This window comes from Neofelis nebulosa, chromosome 13 (assembly GCF_028018385.1).
Source record: "Neofelis nebulosa isolate mNeoNeb1 chromosome 13, mNeoNeb1.pri, whole genome shotgun sequence".
NCBI lineage: Eukaryota > Metazoa > Chordata > Mammalia > Carnivora > Felidae > Neofelis > Neofelis nebulosa.
In genome coordinates, this window is record NC_080794.1 from 43325380 (window position 1) to 43345294 (window position 19915).

Here is a 19915-nt window from a genome sequence, read left to right on the forward strand (position 1 = left end):
AACACGTGGCCTGCCTCTCTGGCCACGGCTGTCCGGACCTGGCAGACCTTGACCAGGATGAGCAGGGCCAAAGTCTACTGCCTGTAGACCTCCACTCCCGGCTGGAGTGAAAGCTTTGTCCTTTGGGGATGATGGCGGTTAACCATGATCAGATCACCTCTCTTAGAGAGGCTAAATGTGGCGAGAGAGTTGGCTGGTGGGCAGGTGTAAGGGAAGTGGTAAGACCACCAACAGATGGACACGGGGGACATCTGAAACTGCAGACTCTCAGGCACATGGAACCCACAGGTGAGAGCCTGAAAATGGACACACGGGGAGGAGAGGGGACTGGGGCAGGGCGAAGGCAGCTGGACGTCAACAGAAAAAAGAGAAAGAGCCTCGAGGTGCCAGGGTGAGTTGCAGAGGGGGAGCCCACATGTGATGAGCACCTCTGTCCACGCCCTCATTCCCTGTGTCCCTCTGGGGCTTCCCCTGCTACACTGCCTGGTTGTTTCCATCCCCTAGAGCAGCTTAGGTAACAAAGGACTACAAACTGGGTGGCTTAAAACAAAAGCAATTTATTCTCAGTGCCAGAGGCCAGAGAGCGGGTGTCACAGGATTGGTCCTCTCTGCAGGCTCTGAGACACATTCCGTTCCAGGCCCCTGTCTTAGCTTCTGCTGACCATGCATCCAGCGGTCCCTAGTGTTCCCCGGCTTGTAGACCCATCGCACCAACCTCCACGTCCACCTCCTGGGGATCCTCCCATCGCCTTCTCGCCTGGATCTCCGCGTGCCTACTTCCTGTCTCTTGCAAGGACACCTGCCGTTGGTTTAGGGCCCACCCTAATCCAGGAGGAGCTCATTTCAAGACCCTTCAACTAATTACATCTACAAAGATTCTTACACCAAGTGATGCCCCATTCTGAGGTTCCAGGTGGACAGAATTTGGCGAGGGTGGGAGCAGCTAGTCACTGCTCGCAGTGGTGAAGATGCTGGCCTTCACTCTGCCTCCCTGGATCCTGACCTTGAGACACCAAGGCATGAGCTTGCTTGCATGCACGGCTATTCCTGGCAACCTTGAGAAGCTCATTTTTTAGAAGAGGGGTAAGTGTCACCAGAAAGAAGAGTCATGAGTCTTTCTATGGATCAAAGGGTCTGTGTCCCAGATTTGGCTTTCCAGTGACCCTGCTAGTCCAAGGCTGTTGGGCAGCTGGTGGAGAAGACATGGAGAAGGAAGAAAGGGTTCGATAGAGAAAAGACATGTGCAGCTCTGCAAACCAAGACATGAGTAGTGGTTTGTGGGTTGTAGGTGAGGCTGAGGCCCCAGAGTGAGCAGAGAGGCAGGGGGGAGTGGCAATAGGAGAGAGATCCCAACTGGGCCATCAGACAAGTGATGTCTGCCTCACCTTGACCTCTCTGAGCCTCAGAGTTCTCGCCGGTAAGCTCCACTTCTCCAATGCCACCTGAGCACCTAGGAGGCGCCAGAACCATTCTGGGAGGGAGGAGGATATGGCGGTGAGGAGGCATGACCCTTGGGCTCCCAACATGGCAGAGGAGGCAGGTGTGTGAAGGCCTAAGGGGGATCATCAGTTGGTAGGGAACATACGAGCCTTCAGTGCAAGTGCCACGGCCGATGGCAGCCAGGTGGGCAGAGGGTCTCTGAAGTAGGTGATGCTGAACAAGATCTTAACGGAAGATATGACTTGGTCAGCAGGATGGGAAAGGCCAGGGGTTTGGGTTGAGCTCATGGCACGAGCAGACGCATGGCCCCTGAAAGTGCTTGGTGTATTCAGGAAGCACATCATGGCTTCCTCGGGGCTGGAGGGGGCGGGGGGGGGGGGTGGCGGGAAATGCTGACAAGGGGCTTGTAGAGAGAGGCTTTAATCCTTGGATGCGCAGGAGTTGGGACTTCAGTCGGTACCTGGCGGGGCCATGGGAGGCTACGATGCCAAAGGCAAGGTGAACAAAGTGGGGTGCAGAAAGATCACGCAGGCAGCAAGAGGGGACAGGAGGACATGGGCTGGAAGCAGGGAGGCAGTGAGAAGCTATTGCAACAGGCCCGGGAGGGATGAAAAGGTCAGTGGCAGTGCGAGAGGGAAGAAGGGACGGAGGCAAGAGGCATTTGGCAGGTGGCCCGCACGGGGCCGCGCGGGCCCGTCTGCAGGTCGTGGCGGCTAATGGATGTGATGCTCTCTGAAAGCTGTGGAGCGCCTCGCCCGGGTGCGGTGGCAGCTCTGGACTGGAGCCTGTTGGAGCTTTCCTGAAGTGAAGCCTCTCCCCTCCTCCTCCCTGGCTCATCCTGGAAGTTTTTTTTTTTTTTTTTTTTTTTTTTTTTTTTTTTTTTTTGCCTGTGAGCAAGGGAGAGAGGGGAGGTGAAAAACAGAGACATTAAGTGCCAAAGCTTATGTTAATACAGCATTAAGGTTGAAAATGTAATCTCTTAGGAGTCAGGAAATTCCGAACCAGAGGTTTCCATGGCAACCCAGCCACACTGCTCCTCTGTCCATTCGGGCCCTGTTTTCCTTGTTAAATATGATCCCGTCGTATATTATATTTTATCGAGCTAAATGTGTTACCCACAGCATGCAAGGGCTCCAGTCAGCTGCAGCATGGAGCTGCAGGGAACGTGTGTGTGTGTGTGTGTGTGTGTGTGTGCGTGTGCATGTGTGTGTGGTAAGGGTGGGTCTTCAGAATTCGCCTGATACAACACAGCCACGTTGTAGGTCCTTGTACCTAATAAATGGAATGTAATTTCATTAAGAGCAGCTCCCGTGGAAACAAATGAGCAAGGGCACTGCAAGCCCTGGGCTCTGAAGGGGTCGCCCAGGGTGCCCACACCTCCTGGGAGCACAGCCGGGTCCCTCACAGCTCGGCACCCACCGGGCCCCAGGGGCAGGGCCACCCCTGCCGCCCCGGGCCCCCTCCTGGATGGAGTTCTGAGGAGGTGGATGGGAATTACCTGGTCCAGTGGTTCTCCACACACGCCGGTCAATTGAGGCTCATCTGTCACTGTTCGTTAACATCCCAGGGTGCACCGGGAAGCGGCAAACAGATACGGAAAGGAAATTCGATTCTCTTCCCAACCCTCTCTCCCACAAAGAGAGCACAATGCACAAAAGGCGTCCTTGGTGGCAGCAGGGATGTTCGGCAGGACAGGAGGGAAATGGACTGGCAGGGAGGGCAGCTCAGGGGCGGCATGTTGTGTCAGAGAAGCCCCTGCAGGTCAATGTGGTGGAAAGAGCACGGAATGTTGGAACCAGGCTGCCTGGGACTCGGCGTCTCCCAGCCATGTGGTCTTTAGCAAGTCTTTTCGCTTCCCTTTGTCTTAGTTTTTTCATCTGCAAAATTGGGATAAAATTACCATTAACCTCACACAGGCTTGTTGAAGGATTAAATAGGGTAATTGATGCAAAAGCTCACTGTAAACTTGTAGATCCTATACAAACGTCACTCTTACAGGAGTTCTGGAACACCACGCTGGACTCTAATGCTGTGGGTTCTAGATGTGGTTGGTTTCAAGCGTTCTACAATAGTGGCTCCATCCGTTAAGCGTCCGACTTCGGCTCAGCTCGTGATCTCTCACTTCATGAGTTCCAGCCCTGCGTCAGGGTCTGTGCTGACAGCTCAGAGCCTGGAGCCTGCTTCGGATTCTGTCTCCCTCTCTCTCTCTGTCCCTCCCCTGCTCTCATTCTGTCCTCTCTAAAAAAATAAATAAACATTTAAAAAATTTAATTAAAAAAAAAGAATTCTACAATGGGTTCCAGAATTAATGGACAGATCTAGAACAGGAGGTGGCGATTTTTTTTAGAAAGGGTCAGATAGTAAATAGTTTAGGGTTCAGAGGCCATGCTGTGACTACTCAACTCTGCCACTGTAGCTCAAAAGCAGCCACAGGTGATACATAGGTGAACGGCCATGGCTGCGTGCCAATAAAGCTTTATTTACAAAAACAGGAAATGCACCGGATTGGCCCAGTGAGTTGTACTTTGCCAGCCCCTGGTCTGCAATTGCCTGTGTAGAAAACTTGTTTTGGTGAAGGCTGCTTTTCTCCTCAGAATTGAATTTTCGCTCCTCTCCGTCCTTCCATCCCACACACCTCCCCCTCCTCCCACCCACTCACACACATACCTCTCTCTTGGCCCCAACTTCTTAACCTTCCAGACTCAGAGTCACCTCCTCCAAGAGAAAATCGCAATAGTCTCTTGGCCCTTGTCTACTTGCCTCATGGATCGTGAGTTCCTGAGGGCAGCCAGCTGTGTCACCCCAGGCCCTCGGTCTCGGTGGATGTTTGCAGAATAGATCTCCGGAAAGACACGGCATCCCAGGGAACTGGCATGTTGTCATTCCCTCGGGAGGTCTATGAACTGGAGTGGTTTCAAAACCCTTATGTCTGCCATAGTTCCTCTAATTGTGAGCTGCTAAGTCAGAGCTTGTAGAACAATCCGAAGGCAGGATTACCTTTGCAGACATGGGCCAACATACGTGCCCGCCTTACAAGCCCAGGGGCCAACCTGCTCTCTTCGCGAGGTATGCTGAAGCCCTGGGCAGCGGGCCATCTGGGCAGCAGCGGGTCAGTGGAAGGTGACACTCCGTGGCCGCCCCCCTGACGGAAGGTGCTCCTGTCACAGAGCACACAGTCGTGTCTGTGACAGTGCAGTGGCTGTTGATGCTCCCCTCAGGGAGCCTCGGCCTCCACTAGCCTGGACAAGCGACGTGATAAGATGGAAGCTTCCGGAAGAGCGACAACCCTTTTGGCTTTCACATTTGCGGGCTTTCCTCGTCCTCCCCCTCCCGGGCAGAAGGAGACAGGCAGGATGGGGTTGTGTAACTCACCCCTGAGTCGCACTCGCCCCAGCACCGCATTGGTTTTCTGCCTCACAGAGCTGAGCGTCCTCGGGACAGCCAGACAGGCAACTGTCGTTCAAGAGTCAAGGCTGGGAGATAGGCTCTTCTGCCCCTAGTACACCAGCTAAGAAGATGTCCCTTTTCATTACCATGGGGGGGGGACTCGAAACACGTGCCGGTGCACGCATACAGTGGGTGTTCATCGGGACGTGCAGCACACGCGTGTGTGATCCCATCATCACATGGACCCGCCCTTAGCACAGGCTTGTGAGCCACCTGGGTGGATGGTGGGGGCACGTGTGTGTACATGCGCGTATTGAGGCGTGTGCTTTTGTGTACGTGTGAGGCCGCGTTGCTCCTAGGTGTGCCGGAAGTGTCTGCTGGTCGGGCAAGTGCTTTTGCCTGGCTGGGTCCGCGCGTGTCTTCAATTCAGGGCTCCGCTTCTCCCGGAGGGCCCCATACCTTCCGTCCTCCAGCCTCGGCAGATGGACATTTTACTACCTCACTTTTGCCACGGCGCTGGGCAGCCTTGCCGTGGGAAGCCGGAGCGTGACGCGCTCCGGGGAGGCAGAGACCGAAGCTCTGATGCTGGAGCCCCAGAAAGTAACGCACCCCTGCGACGAGGCCCCGGGAGGCCCCACAGAGGCTGCTCGTTAGTGTCACGAGGAACCGATGACTCAGCCTTTCTCGCCGCGTCCCCTGACAGCGCTTCCTCTGACTGGACAGCGGGCACAACCATTTGACCGGAGGCTCGAGGGGCTCCTCCTGGAGCCAGCCCAAAGCTGTTTCGTTCCAATCCCCCAAATGCCTCCTCCTGCCATCGAGGAAGATGTGGGGGAACAGAAGGTCACGGTGTCACCCAGAACGTCAAGCAGAGGGGTCTGACTTCGCCCCACGCTCTGGGAATGCGGGTGAGGCAACAAGTCGGGGGAAGGCCAGCCGTGCTGGAAACCACAGTTCACGGAGACAGCATTACCCCAGCCTTGGCCCCCCCCGCCCAGCGTTCAGCCCAGGGGGGGGTCCAGCCACGTGCTCCCAAGAAGTAGACCCCCAGACAAGGACCTGGGAGCAAGTAGCTTATCTGGAAGGTGATCCCAGTCCGGGAGCACTGTGGGGAGCCTGGGAAACAACCCGTTGAGTCAATGGGAGCCGGTGAACAATGCATTGATGAACAGGTTTTGTCTGTGGCTCGTGGCTGCTGCAGTCTGTCTGCCCACCGAGGGCTGGGCACCAGCCCACCGAGAAATGAGGTTCAGCCAACTCTCACCTCATTGGTGGAGGGTTGGCTGCCCTAGGGGCTAACTAGCGCCCTCCGCTGCAGACCCTGGAAAGGCCAGGGGCAAAGGGCTCAGCCACACCCTGGGGGGGGGAGGGGGATAGCCTGGCCATCTGCAGGTGGCAGGCGCTAATCTGGGCCTCTGGACTCACCTCTGTTGCTCTCTCCATCTTCCCTGCCAACTCAGGCGGTGGCAGGAGCTCTGCGGGTTGGCCTCTCCACAAAGCTCAGGAGCCGGGATGCCTCCGCACCCCGCGCCGGGAGCCGGGGCTGGGTCGTGTGAGGCAGGGGCTGCCCGGCCATCATCGGCTGTGACTGCCCCGCAGAAGCTTTCCGAGCCAGTGCTCCTGGGAAGGGGCAGAGAGGCGGCCAGGCTGGAGGCTTCCGAAACTCTGCAGCCAGACGCACGGCACAGTGATCCAGCCATCGCACGGAGAGTCTCTGGGTGCTGACTGCCTGTCCCGGAGACTCAGCACGAGTGAGACGGAAAAGGCTTCAGAGAAGAGGATTCCAAAAGTAAACACGATAGCGAGAACCAAACAGGAAGCCTTCCTGCATCTTTCCCACCTCCCCTGCCCTCTCCCCCGCTGCGAATCCCGGGCACGCTTCATCTGGGTCTCTCCTGGGGTTCCTCAACTTAACTGCTCCTCATTGTTGTTCAGCTCTGTCAGGGATGGCGATAAGAACCATAACTGTAATTGCGAGTGAGCTCCTCCTTTGTGTGGAGCCCTGTGCTTAGCACACACTGTTTGATGTAATCGCCACAACCGTGCAATAAATTAGGTACTCCTGTCTGTGTTCTAGAGAGAAGAAAGCTGAGGTTCTGAGACGTTCCGGTCCTCACCTTAGGTCACGCTGCTCAGAAGGGACAGAGATGTGTCTGGCTCGGTGCCTGTGGTCTAAACACACTTGCCATCTCTTTCCTACTGTTCCGTGAGTTCCCGGAGGACGGGGACTGATCTCTTCACCCCCAGACGCTCCGCAGAGCCCGGTACCTTGTCCAGCAGGTGGGGTGGCCTTTGAGTTTAGGAGTTCCTCTCCTCCCTCTGTCTCCCCCGCTGGGAATTACTGGGTGACGTGCACTTCGGCAAACATCCACTGGAAGGTCTGTGACCAGCTCCAACCTCCGGTGTTTCAAGCCACTTCCCATATCCTTGGACCACCTCCCACGGGGAAGAGCGCAGGTCTACCCGCCGGCTTTGTGTTCAGTTGGAGCGGTAAATAAAATTCAATCACATGCCTCCCAGCTGTGTGGTCCCAGACAGGTTGCTTAGTGTCTCTGGGCCTCTGTTCCCTGCAGTGAGGGATTCTGCCTCCCTCCCAGGAATGCCGCGAGGACAGTCTTCGAGACATGCCCATCAGGCCTCCGGAAGGCAGCAGAGAGCCCGACTTCCAGGAAACTCTTAGAAACAGACCCTACCTTGACCAGACTGTGAGTTCTCTCAGGGCCGGGGGAGGGTTGTATCGTTATGTCTTGTCTCTGTCTCCACCACACCCATTCCAGGACCCAGCACCGTATGGATGCTTGACAAACCACCGTGCTGTTGAGCTGTCCCCAGTGCAGCGGTGTCTCTAAGACTTGCCCTGACTTCCCGGGCCGCGACCAGAGAACAGACAGACAGGCGGGGGCTTTGCAGCCAGGTGCAGGCCTCTGTGTGCAGTTCTTTGAAAGCATAGCCCTTCCCTCCTTGCCCTTTGTTTTCCTTTGGCCACCTTCCTTGGTCCCACACCTACAGTCAAAGGCTGTGGCCACGAAGTCCCCCGCCTACGTTGAGTGAAGAAGCCGGAGGGCCTGCAGACAGACGAGCAGGGCAGACCGGCTCTGTCAGGACGTTAGGCCTGTCTCCAGCTCCCCGGCCACCGCAGGAGCACACCCTGTCACCCGGCCCTGACCTCTCCTACCGGTCCAGCTCTCCTGTGGTGAAGGTGCCACGTTCCAGCTGCCAGAACCCCGAGCTGGGGCTTCCGCTGCAGCCCGGGCCTGCGCTTCCCCCCCAAGTTCGTTTCTTCCTGAGCCATCTCCCTGGTGGTGCCCAGGGGCGGCCCCTCCACCGTCCGCGCCCTCCCCTTCCCCGCCTTCCCGTGTTCCAAGGTGCCTATCCCTCCCTGCTCTAAGTGTTTTTGGTGCCACCATGCCTCTCCCTTCTCCCCTTCTGCTGCGATAAAATCCTTCTTTCTGACTTTATTCTGTACCATCCCGACTATGGGTGGTGGTTCTGCTGTTATGAGTCTGGCTCAGCAGCGGGCTGTCGAGAGATTCCCACCGTCTGGGCATTACGTCGGGACCCATCGCGCCCAGCCGGGACCGCGCCCATCTCCTCGCTCCTTCCCCTGGGGGTGGGGGTGGGGTGGGGCGGATGCCTCTTCGCCCTGCCCCAGGCCTGAGTGGGTGGGGACCCTCAGAGCCCAGTTCCTCCCGTCCACCCACGGCTGCCGCGGCTAGGGCTCACATGCCAAGCCTGGCACCAGCGGCAGGCGCCATGGAGGGCAGACGCCTGGTGGGGGATGAAAACCTCTATTCACGACAATATCAAATCCCTGGCTCCGGAGAGACAGGTCTGCTGCCGGTCCGAGACACCGCCTGAGAAGGGAAAGGCGATACCAGGAGAGGAGCGTCTCGTTAATGCAGGCTCTGTTCTTTTCACCTGGCAGGCCAAACACAGCAGCTCACTTGTGCCTCTGAAATCCTAACTGGCTCCTGGCTGGGAGCTTTGGGGACCGCGTGGGAGGCGTTAGGCGGCGTGTGCCAGGCGCACCCAGCCAAATCCCAGCGCAGCCAGGACAAGGACTGGAGGGGAAGCCCTGGGGGTGGTGGACCACACCCACACCTATGCCCGCACTGCCCGGATGGGGCTGGAGCCCGCTCTCCAACCTCCCCGGAGTCCCTCAATTGCCTTTTGCTTTTCCCTGGACTCCTTTCCAAGTATCCACTGCAAGGTGAGTACAAAGGAGCCAGACGAGACGGGTGTGGAGGGCCCTCGGTAGTTCTTTGAGTCTTTTTCTCAACTTTTTAGGGTCACAACTCCCTTCATCAATCTGTTGAAAGCCATAGATGCTCTCCCAAGAAAAACGTGTGCCCCAAATCAAGCATGAAAATATACAGGATTCAGAGACCACTAAAGCCCACTCGGCTAGCCCTATCGGGTTCCTGTGAGGAATATTTTCCAGTATCTCCTTCAATGGTTGGAGAGACCAGAGCCAAGTAGGAGGACTTGACTTGTCCAGGAAAACACAGCACGCTGTTGGCAGAGAGTTGATCATATTTAACATCTATTTGGTTAGGAATAAGTGGGACTCTTCACAGAATGGATTTTGCAAATATGAAATATCAAACTCAGAGAGTCAAAGGGCATACACAACATTATCCATTCATTGTCCCTTCATGGATACATAGTCTCCTTCTTCCGCAAAGGAGGGTTTGTTTTGTTTTGTTTTGTTTTCATTTTTTCAGTGTTTATTTATTTTTGAGAGACAGAGAGAGACAGAGCGTGAGCGGGGGAGGGGCAGAGAGAGAGGGAGACACAGAATCCAAAGCAGGCTCCGGGCTCCGAGCTGTCAGCACAGAACCCGACTCGGGTCCCGAACTCACGAACCGTGAGATCATGACCCGAGCCGAAGTCGATCGCTTAACCAATTGAGCCACCCAGGAGCACCCCAACAAAGGAAGGGTTTTTGAGGGGAGCACGTGGCAGCCAGCAACTTTCAGTGTCCCTTACAGCCGTGTATGGTCTTGCCTCTAAGTTCAGCCGATGGAATGTTAGCAGATTTCTGAGTCCTATCTCTGGAAAGAGTGAGTGCACCTCACTTCCTTGTTTCCCCCATACCACTGGACGCATTTGTGACTGCGGGATTCAGAGCAGCAATTCTGGGCCACGTGATCAAGGCTGGGGCCTGAAGATGGCCAAGCAACAAGATGGAAGGAGGCTGGATCTCTGACAATTGTGGAGCCAGCACACCAGCCTGGGACTGCCTAGCTGTTGTTTTGAGTTTCTCTGCCATAACATTAGAATGAAAAAAAATTTTTTAATGTTTATTTATTTATTGGAGAGAGGGAGAGGGGGAGACAGAGAATCCCAAGCAGGCTCTGCACTGTCAGCAGAGAACCCAATGTGGGGCCCAAACTCATGAACTGTGAGACTGTAACCTGAGCTGAAATCAAGAATCAGACGCTTAACCGATTGAGTCACCCGATGCCCCTAGAATACAAATTTTAACTGACAGCCTAAGAGACCAGAACATCGGTAGCCTCCACTTTTCCCTTATCTGGGTGGTCTCCAAGGCCCTTGAACAGTGGATATCTCTATCTCTCTTGCCCCCTCTTCCCAAACCTGTTGCCACCCCTCTCCTCCAGCTGGTGTCCCCCCTGGGACCACCCGGAAGCACTCCAGGGGCCTCCTGGTAGCTCTCTCTGGCACACCCCTCCTGCCTCCAGTCCAGAGCGGCATTTCTGAAATGCACACATAAACTGGACCCTCTACTCTCCAGCCCTTCGATGGCCCCTCGTTCCCTTCCCAGGGAAACCCACTCCACCCGTAGCCTGGCTCCCAGCCTGCCTCACCAGCACCACCTATTGTCACGTACTTTGTGCACCTGTGCTCCAACATGGAGAATCGGCTGTCCTTCCACCCCTTCTCAACAGCCTGGTGTGTTCATGCTTCAAAGAGCTCCTCCTTGGCCAGCACCTTCTCCAGCGCGCCCCACATCACCTTGTCCGTTACGGCACATAACTCGAGTCGCTGACATCGTCCACGTCCTGTGCGAGATTACCAGCACCCCGGTGCCGGAATGGCTTGCCTAGATCCCCAGGTGCCACCAAGCTTCCAGGAATGGGGACTGTGCCCGAGAAAACCCCGCTGAACAGAAATGTGTTGCTGGAATGAGAAACAGTACCCAGCCCATTTTACACCTCTCTCAGGGACTGTCCTGCTCCACTGGGCTCTATCGATTCCTGTGCGGAGCTCGCTCCTTCCCTCCTCCTCTCCTTCCTTCCTTCCCTCCTCCTTTCCTCTTTCTGCAAGCACAATCCCAGTGCCAGCACGATGCCTGCAGAGGGAGAAGAGCTGTTGGGTTAGTATTTGTAGAATGCGGGGACACATGCGTGCAAGAAGTGGGTGTTACGTTGTGTTATGTTTGCTGGGCTCTGAGCTGAGCACGGGGAGCACAGAGGCAGAGAGACTCTGGCCTGCCCGCAAAGCCTTCCCAGCCTGCCGGGTCAGAGGAAGCCCCGGCTGTGGAGGAAGACGGACGCGTCTGCTCCCCAGCACCTCCTGGGTGAGTCTCTGCAGCATTTACTTTCGCTAAGTGATGTAACAGGACCCGAGGAACTGGTCTTCCCCGCTCCCGTGGGCGGGCTGGAAGAGGTGAGAGGTGGAGTGATCCGAGCCTTCTGGCAACGTGATGAAGTCATTTGCAGAAAGACAGTTTTGTTCTGACTTGAGTGTTTTTCCACATGACTTCATCCCCCGGCAGGCCCGGCTCGGGTCTTATTTTTTGATGGGCCCCAGCCCCAGCTGCCTACAGAGAATGGCCCCTGAACCCTTCCCCGGCGGCTATGCCAGGACAAGCGAGGTCTGTTCTCCGCCCTGGGGCCCAGCACCTGGCTGTGCCACCCACCGCCCTGTGATGCAGGCGGTGCCCGCCGCGGCAGGAAGATGGCTCACGGGGGCCGTGGTCCAGGCAGGGCGGCCGGCGGGGGAGACCCATAGACGCTGTGGACAACGGCTTCCCTCTAGCATGCCCAGAGCTCACTCCGAGGTATCTCTGCCCCTCTCTGCCCTCAGTTTCCTCACCTGCAAATGGAGGTGAGCATCACTGTGGGTCCCCAAGGTCTCTGGGAGAATTCAGTGACAAAGGACCCTGTAGCAGGTCATCATCACTTAAGCTTTGACTGAATACCTTCTTGGGCTGGGACCTCCCACGGTGTCCACAGACCGATGAGGAAAAGAAATGGTCCTAAATCAGTGTGTGAAGGCAGCGTGAAAGGGGTATGAGCCATGTGCGGTGGGTGCCCGGATGAGTGGGCACTCAGCCCTGTGGTCAAGGCCGGCGGGGGGAGGTAAGAAAAACTCAGAAAGAGGTTCTTGAGTCAGGTCTTAACAAATGAGAAACAGGGGGCACCTGGGTGGCTCAGCTGGTTGAGCATCCAACTCTTGATCTTGACTCAGGTCACGATCCCAGGGTGGTGGGAATCGAGCCCTGTGCCAGGCTGTGCAATGAGCACGGAGCCTGCCTGAGATTCCCTCTCTCTCTTTCTCTGCCCCTCTCACCCACTCTCGCACACTCTGTCTCTAAATTGAAAGCGGAAAAAGAAAAAAGGAAAGAAAACGTGGTCAAAACAAAAGCAAAGGGAATGGGCGATCCAGGCAGGGGGTTGGAAGAGGCCAGCTCGGAAGAGGTCTGTCAGAACACCTCCAGTAGGAGCAAGCAAGTCCCAGAGGGTAATGGTATCAGTGGGCAGGAGTGTCGTCTCTTCCCAAGAAGAGCACAGCACAGCAGCATGGCCCCAGGGTCGTCATACAGAGCCCCAGCCGTGCCCTTGGCAGGGACCCAGACCTGACCCACATTTCCCAGCCTTTCTCCGTGTCCGGGCTTTTTGCCCTTCATGTGTTCTCTCACATGATCCAAACGTGGCTGCTACCCTGCCAGATACCTCACCTGCCCACAAAGATGCTCAAGGCAGGAGGAAGGGGACGACCAGACTCCAGAGAATCCCCTTCTACTTACTTTCTGTCCCGAAGCTCCCCTGCAGGCACTCCAAGCTTCGTCTGTCCAGGCTGCTCTCACAAAGTATCAGTGACCGTGTGGCCGAGGACTGTGGGCATCCATTTCTCACAGCTCTGGGGGATGGAAGTCTGAGGACAGGGTGCCAGCAAGATCGGGTTCCGGCGGGAGGCAGCTGGAGGCTGTCAGCTTCTCGTAGTCTCACGTGGCAGACAGAGGGAGGGAGAGCTCTCTGGGGTCTCTTGTATAAGGGCACTGATTCCATTCCCAGGCGAGCCCTCATGACCTAATCATCCCCCGGAGGCCCTACCTCCTAACTCCATCACCTTGGAGGTTAGGATTCAACATATGAATGAGGGGGCAGCAAACATTCACTCCGGAACAATCCCCTGTTCTCACTCACTTTGTCATGGACTGGTCACCTCGGTTGTGAGGGAGACCGGGGAAGTGTCTGGGGAAGGGGATTAGGATTCCCGTGATCAGTTTACACGGGGGCTGTGGAGGGGCTTTGCTACAGTGTCTCTGCCTACCAATGCCAGCATCAGGGCTCCAGGAGCAGGGAAGACGGGCAGCTGGAAGGGGGAGGAACGGCCACCAGGTGGACAGTGAGCGGGGCTGTCACATGTGGCCGGGGCCAGTGGTAAGCATGAGGTTCCACGGGGCCGCACTTGGTGAGGGATAGGGGTGGGGGCTGGGTCAGACAAGAGTCTGAACAGAAAGCTTCTGGGGCCTTAAACTGAGAGTACTTCATCTAAGGGCTCTGGACCTAGGGTTCGGGTCTGTTTTGGAACGAGAGCTTTGTTGGCTGTAAGCACTACCTGGGGGAGGGGGTGCAGAGACTTGCCAAGGGCACCTGTATTATTGAGGCAAAAGGCTGTGGGTCCCTGGGAGTGGGGCTGTGTTGTTCATTCCAATGTCCCTGGGACCTTCCCTGTGCTGCTCCTACCAAAAAAAGATGGCCGAGGGAACGAACGAATGAATGAATGAATGAAATTCACGACCTCTCCTGGCTTCGGTTTCCTCCTCTGTATCTTGGGATCAATGATAACAGTTCTTGTCTTGCAGGACTGCTGTGAGAAGGTGAGGACGGCTGGCACGGTGCTTCACAAACAAGAAGGCTGCAGGCGGAGAGGAGGAAGGGAGGGTCATCTTGAACCCCCCACGGTGCCGAGCCAGGCCCCTCCTGCTGGCACCACTCACCACTGACCACACTGAATAGCCTGCCGGTGCCCATAGAGCCGCCCCAGATTCTCAGAAGAGGGGGCAAGGAAACACCTGGAGAGGCCCAGCAGGTCCTGCCGAAGATCACGATGGGAGAGTGATGAGGATAAACGGCTGTCTGTCTCTGGTAACGCAATTAGGAGCTAAAATATTAAACACTTTACGACAGGACATATATCTCCGGCATAACGAGCTGCCTCTTGCAAAGCAGGCATTGTCTGGGTGGGAGGCAGGCAGACCCATATCTCAGACCCAGCAGCCTCCGCTGAGGGCAACAGAGTCACGTGCCGTCCTCATCTGGGGACTCTGACTTCACCGCCAACGCCAACATCATCATCATCATTTGCAGCTTGCAGTTGCAAGTTCCTGAGTGACTACTATGTGCCAGGAGCACTGTCGGGGACCTGTGCATACGCTGAGCCACTTTTTTTTTCACGGCGAAACCCCAAGCCGGTTGGGGTTGGTGGGGAGGGGGGGGGGACACGGGACAGCTGGAGCTCAGAGATGTCATACGACTTGTCCACGGTCAGCCACCTCGCAGGAGGCAAAGCTGTTGGTTGCCATCCTTGCAGGAAACCAGGACAGAAGAACCAGATGGAGTGGCTTGGTAGGTAGAGAGTGGGCAATCTGGCTTGTCCTGGGATGTCCCGCAGAGCTGGTGCCCTGCTGTGCCCCTGGTGTCCCAGTTGCTGGGGCGCACGATGGCGAGGCTGATTTGGATGCAGAGCACCCAGATTTCCAGGCTGTTTGCGTCTCCGGGAAAGGGCTGCCTGGCCACCTCTCTACTTTGATGGCGAGTGATGGATGATTCTCACGGGTTCTGAGTGGACACGGATCTGTGATAAGAACCGTGGATTCCAGGCATCAGCAAAGAGTTAGGATGCTTCACAGCACCTCTGAAAGCATACTTTGTAGGCAGGCAAACACTTCTGGATACATGTTTACAGAGCCTGTCTGTGTCTAGATCTGGGTTGCGGGGGTGGGGGGGCGGTGGTATAAGAAGGAAGGCCATGCAGCCCTTACTCGAGGCGAGGGGGCGTTTGCCAAAATGCTTTTGCATTCATCATCTCATTTTCTTCCCACGGGAATCTTGTGAGAGAAATGCAGCTTCAACCCACTTTGTAGATACAGAGACTGAGGCTGAAGGCTTTTCAAATGGCGTGGTTGGCCCGGGAGACAGGACCTGTATTTGCTGAGCACGTGCTCTGTATTAAGCTCTAACAGACATGAGGTCCATCCTCGAGAGGCTTCCGATCTAGCCCAGGGGAGGGCTTGAATAGAAGCTATGCAGGTAAAGCAACAGCTACAAACTGAGATCAGGGCCATGAAGGAGAAGAACCAGGTGTTTGAAAAGGAAATAAGAAGAGGCTTACGTCGGTAAGGGGGACACCTCCCTGAGAAAGTGGCATTTATGCTGAGACGGAGGCTGAGTCACAGGAAGAGCTCCAGGTGAAGGGACCAGTGCGTGCAAAGGCCCTGAGGTGGGAAGGATCTGGCATGTTCCTGGAGCGGAGAAGTGGCCAGTGCGTCTGTGGGGAGATGAGCAAGACCCAAACCTTTGCAAGGTGCCCCCATGATGAGCCAAGCCTTCTGGTGTAGAGCTGAACTCTAAGTCAGAGTTCTGACTTCAGTCTAGAGACTTCTCCATACCTCTCTGGGGCCTGGTCAGCCCCAGCTTTGGGCAGAGCCCCACCCTGCCACAAGGGAGACCCTAGGCTCTGCCTGACCACCTCATCTGTCACGATCCCCCCCTCCCCCCCACCGCAGTATACAGACAACCCCACCAGTGTGGCCTTGTGTTCCCTGCCTGGTGTGGACCTTCCACCTCTCCCGGACTACCCCCTTCCTTGAGCCGACAGGCAGCATTCCTCCGAGTCAGGGAGCGGGGGCCGTGGGGGCGAGCCGAGGGAGGGCTGTGCAGGCTTTCAGGAGCATTACATCTGGAGAGGGAGACCGGAATGTTTGTGTCTGAAATTTAGCTAATATCCCAGGAATTTCTCCTGGCGGTTCAGAGGGTTCCTAGGGGGACTGCAAAGCTGGGATGTCTGGGTTCTGGAGGCGGGCTGGCCTCGCTCAAAGCCTCTTTGTCCTCGTGGCTCTGCCTGTGTCGATCTGGCTAGGCATCTGTGTGCCTTTGTGTGTGTGTGTGTGTGTGTGTGTGTGTGTGTGTCTGTGGGTACCTGAGTATCTTTCTTGGTCTACATCATGGTGTGACTGGAGTCTCTGTGTCTCTCCGATTCGTGGTACGTCAGTGGGTGAGTCCCTGCTGTCTGTGTGTCCTTGTCGCTTGTCTGTACAGCCATCCGTCTCTGCCCTTTGCCTTTGCAGAGGTGTGGCTCTCTCTGGGACTCGGGCTTCACCTCCTGTCCCTCCTTCTCCACCCTAGGGCTAGGGCTGGGTTGTGCCCTCCCTATTAGTAGGGAACAGACTACAGACAAAGAAGAAAGAGTAAGGGGTAGGAGAGACAGAGTCGGGAGACGAGTTCATGTGTGTGTTGCGGAGGGCGGGGGGGGGGGGTGTATCTGTTCCTCTGCCCGGTCAGGGAAGGGCCCTTGCAGGCCAAACCCTGCCTTCAGCCCCGCCACAAAGAAGCAGTTCCCTCACGCTGCCCATGAGTCCTCCGGCTCAGTAGCCCGAGTCACACCCCACCCTCCTGCCCTCTCCCTTCCTCCCATTTGGTCACAAAGCATTGTTTCATCCTCCAGCCGAGTCCCCTCTCCCCTGCTCCCCACCATGCCCTCGCCTCTTCCCGCTCGGTGCTCTGTCCTGGTCCCCCACCCTCCAGTCTGATGTGGCCACATCACACTTTTGGGAGCATGTCGTGCCTTCCCTACTCAAAGGACTCCTTCTTAGGAACCTCTTGGAGCCACTCACTCACCCCTTCTGCCCGGAAGCCTCCCTGGACTCCCCAGGCAGGGAGAAGGCTCCTTGCTCCGATCCCCTTGTATTTTTTCCTACGAGCTTCTGTGACCCTCGCCCCTCAGGCTGGGGTTGTCCACCTCCTGGACTCCTGTCTCCCTGTAGACGGCAAGAGAGAGGGCATGGTTTGGCTATATTTCCCACCACTGCCTGGAACACAGGGATCTCCACAATACCTGCTCTGGATGAGCAGAGGGCCCCCAAGGCCCTTAAGGTCAGTAAGGAAGCTGGGGGACTCGATTTCCCATGATTCCCTGCCAGCTTGTCTCTCTGCCGTCTGCTCTGACGCATCGCGCACCCCACACAGGCACAGCACGCGAAGACCCCGACACCGGCCCAGGTGCCCCGGACCCCGCCGATGCTCAGCAGCCTTTGAAGCCAAGCACAGGTCACCCCCCGCAGTGTCGCCCATGGCTGCCTGCTGGCCTCTCAGCCCCAGAGCCGCCATCATACAGCCCCTCAGGGGCCTCCGACCGCTGGAGGCCTCGTCACCTGTCCTGGAAACATCTCAAACACACGGACAGTCCATTCTAAACGTTTCATTCTTTATGTGGTGTATTCGTTTTCTAGGGCTGTTGTAACACATACCACAAGTTGGGTGGCTTAGAACAGTCCTGAAGGCCAGAGGTCTGACATCAGGGTGTTGGTGGCGCCTTGCTCCCTCTCGAGGCCCCAGGGAGGATCCCTCCTGGCCTCTTCCGGCCTCTGGCGGTTGCTGGCAATCCTTGGTGTTCCCTGGCCCGTAGACACATCCCTCCAGTCCTCCCTTCTGCCTTCACGCGGCTTTCCCCTGTGTGTATCTGTGTCTCAGATCTCCGTCTCCTTGTGAGGCCCACCCGCAATCCAGAACGCTCTCTCGTCCTGATCCTTAATTACATCAGCAAAGGCCTGATTGCCAAATGAAGAGACGGTTCACCTTCCCGGGTACTGGGTGTGTCAGGACTTGGGCATATCGGGTGAAGGAACGTAATCCGGCTCACTTCATGGCAGCTGTAGTTCTAGAAACTCAACAATAGCCCGTCGACCTGAGCGGTTGATGATGACAAATAACAGAGCCCCCAGGACTGTCTGGGTTAGAGGTCCCCTAGCACACCTGGCAGCCGGCCCCCCACACGGTCTCTGGGTAAGCTGAAACACCTGCGGACACAGAAAGCCCATCACGCCCCGTGCACGCTAGCTTACGAGGAGGCCCGGGGTGGGCGGCCAGGCTGTCAGGAAATACGGAGGAAGAAGGAAAGGTGCCTCCTTCCTTCCTGAGGGCTCAAGGCTTCGTCACTTTCCAACACTGAAGGGTAGACCCTGGTGAAACGAAGACGTCCAGCCAGCTTAGGAGGCAGAAACGGAGCAAGAAAGGGAGCAAAAGCGTTCCGAAGCCAGGCTCTCCCCGGGACGTGAGTGGGGTGGCGGCCAAGTCCTGTTTCCCGGTCCTTGCGCTACATCTGCTCTTGCAGAGTGGGCCTGGGGAGGCCTTCGGGCTCTCTGGGCGTCAGCCGTGTGCTGGAATTGCAAAGGCTGGCCCTTCCTGTCTCAAGGCTACGGCGAGGCTCTCCACCGCATGGATCTGGGCAATCCATGCCTACGAAGGCCGAGGCTGTTTTCGTGGCTAAGGAAGTAGCTAGAACGAGAACAGCAGCAGGCAGCTTGCTTTATGTGAATCCCGCACCCTCCAGGAGAGCTACAAGGCAGCAAATGGGCAGGCAAGTGGCATCGTTGAGCACCGACTGTATGCCAGGCATTCGTCTAGGCCAGGGGCTACAATTTCTCATCTAACTGTGCCAAGGGCCCTGCACGGCACAGGGGTTAGGGAACCCGTATTTTTTTCAGAGGAGGAAAGTGAAGCAAAATATCAACCAAGATCACATGGCCAGAAGGTGTTTAGAGATCTACAAAGAAGTCACTGGCAAGTGGTTTGAGGTGAGGGCCGGGGCGATGGAGAGGCAGGTTCATTATGAAACATGGATACAAGTCTTCGAGTCAAAAGGAATAAATAAGCGGCTGATTTCCCTGGAGGGGACTCAGGCCACCTTTCATTATTTCATTGGCTCAGGAGCCCAAACAGCTGCATTTTATCATTCCTCAGAAATCCATAAAAGGGATGGAAAATGCTGGTGCTTGTGGGGGGGGGGGGAATGGATGAGCACTTAAATTTAATTGTGGCCCCCGCTGCTCCACGACAGGGCCTGAGATACCCCCTACCAGGTCTTGGGGTCACCGGCACCCCAGTGGAGAGAAATGTTTAGCCTCCAGCCCCAGGCCCATCCTGACCACCCTCTCCTCTGGCCTCTGGCAGCTTCTGTCCCCTCCCTCCTCACACCCAGGTGGCTGTCCCCAGTTGCTTCTGTATGTCATTGTGCCTGGCCTCCTGCCCCAGGCTGGGAGCTCCATGCGGCTGCCTGGCGGGCTGGGCTCTCCTGGCCACCGTGGGCCTGCGCACAGCCACACTTACAAGGGATCTCCCTCCCATCCCGACAAGGGCCTTCATGCCCGGCCCTCCCAGCTCAGCCTTCTTGGCTGGAACAGGCAGCCTGAGCTGCAGGCATGGGCTTCGGCCCAGCCTCAGGTGCTGACTGTGTGATTTTCAGGATGCTCGGTTGTTGACTGTGCAGGGGACCCTAGGACTCGCAAGCTCGATGGTTCTCCTCCCTCCGTGAGCGTGTGGATGACCTGGGCCCTGGGGCAGTGCAGGTTCTAACCCAGCGGCCTGGGACGCAACCCTTTCAACTAGCCCCCGGCGGGGGGGGGGGGGGGGGGGTCCAGTGCTGGCATATTGCAGACTTGTCCCAAGGCTCTTGGTCATAAATGAGTAAACTGAGACCCAGAAAAGGGTAGCGCTGCCTGGGGTTACACCATAAAAGAGCGTGGCCGAGAGGGATTCTCACCCAGTGTTCCATCCCCTGGTCTGAGGTTCACAAACTCAAACGCCTCGGGGACTGGAAAAGCAGAGAAACGACTTCA

At 56.6% G+C, this 19915-nt stretch overlaps 1 long non-coding RNA gene across 1 annotated transcript; it reads left to right on the forward strand.

The window, feature by feature from the left end:
* The first annotated feature begins 15093 nt into the window (after positions 1-15093).
* Positions 15094-18969, forward strand: LOC131492889 (uncharacterized). The gene is made up of 2 exons (XR_009252332.1): positions 15094-17174; positions 17268-18969. It is a non-coding gene; the product is annotated as an uncharacterized LOC131492889 (long non-coding RNA).
* The last annotated feature ends 946 nt before the right edge of the window (positions 18970-19915 follow it).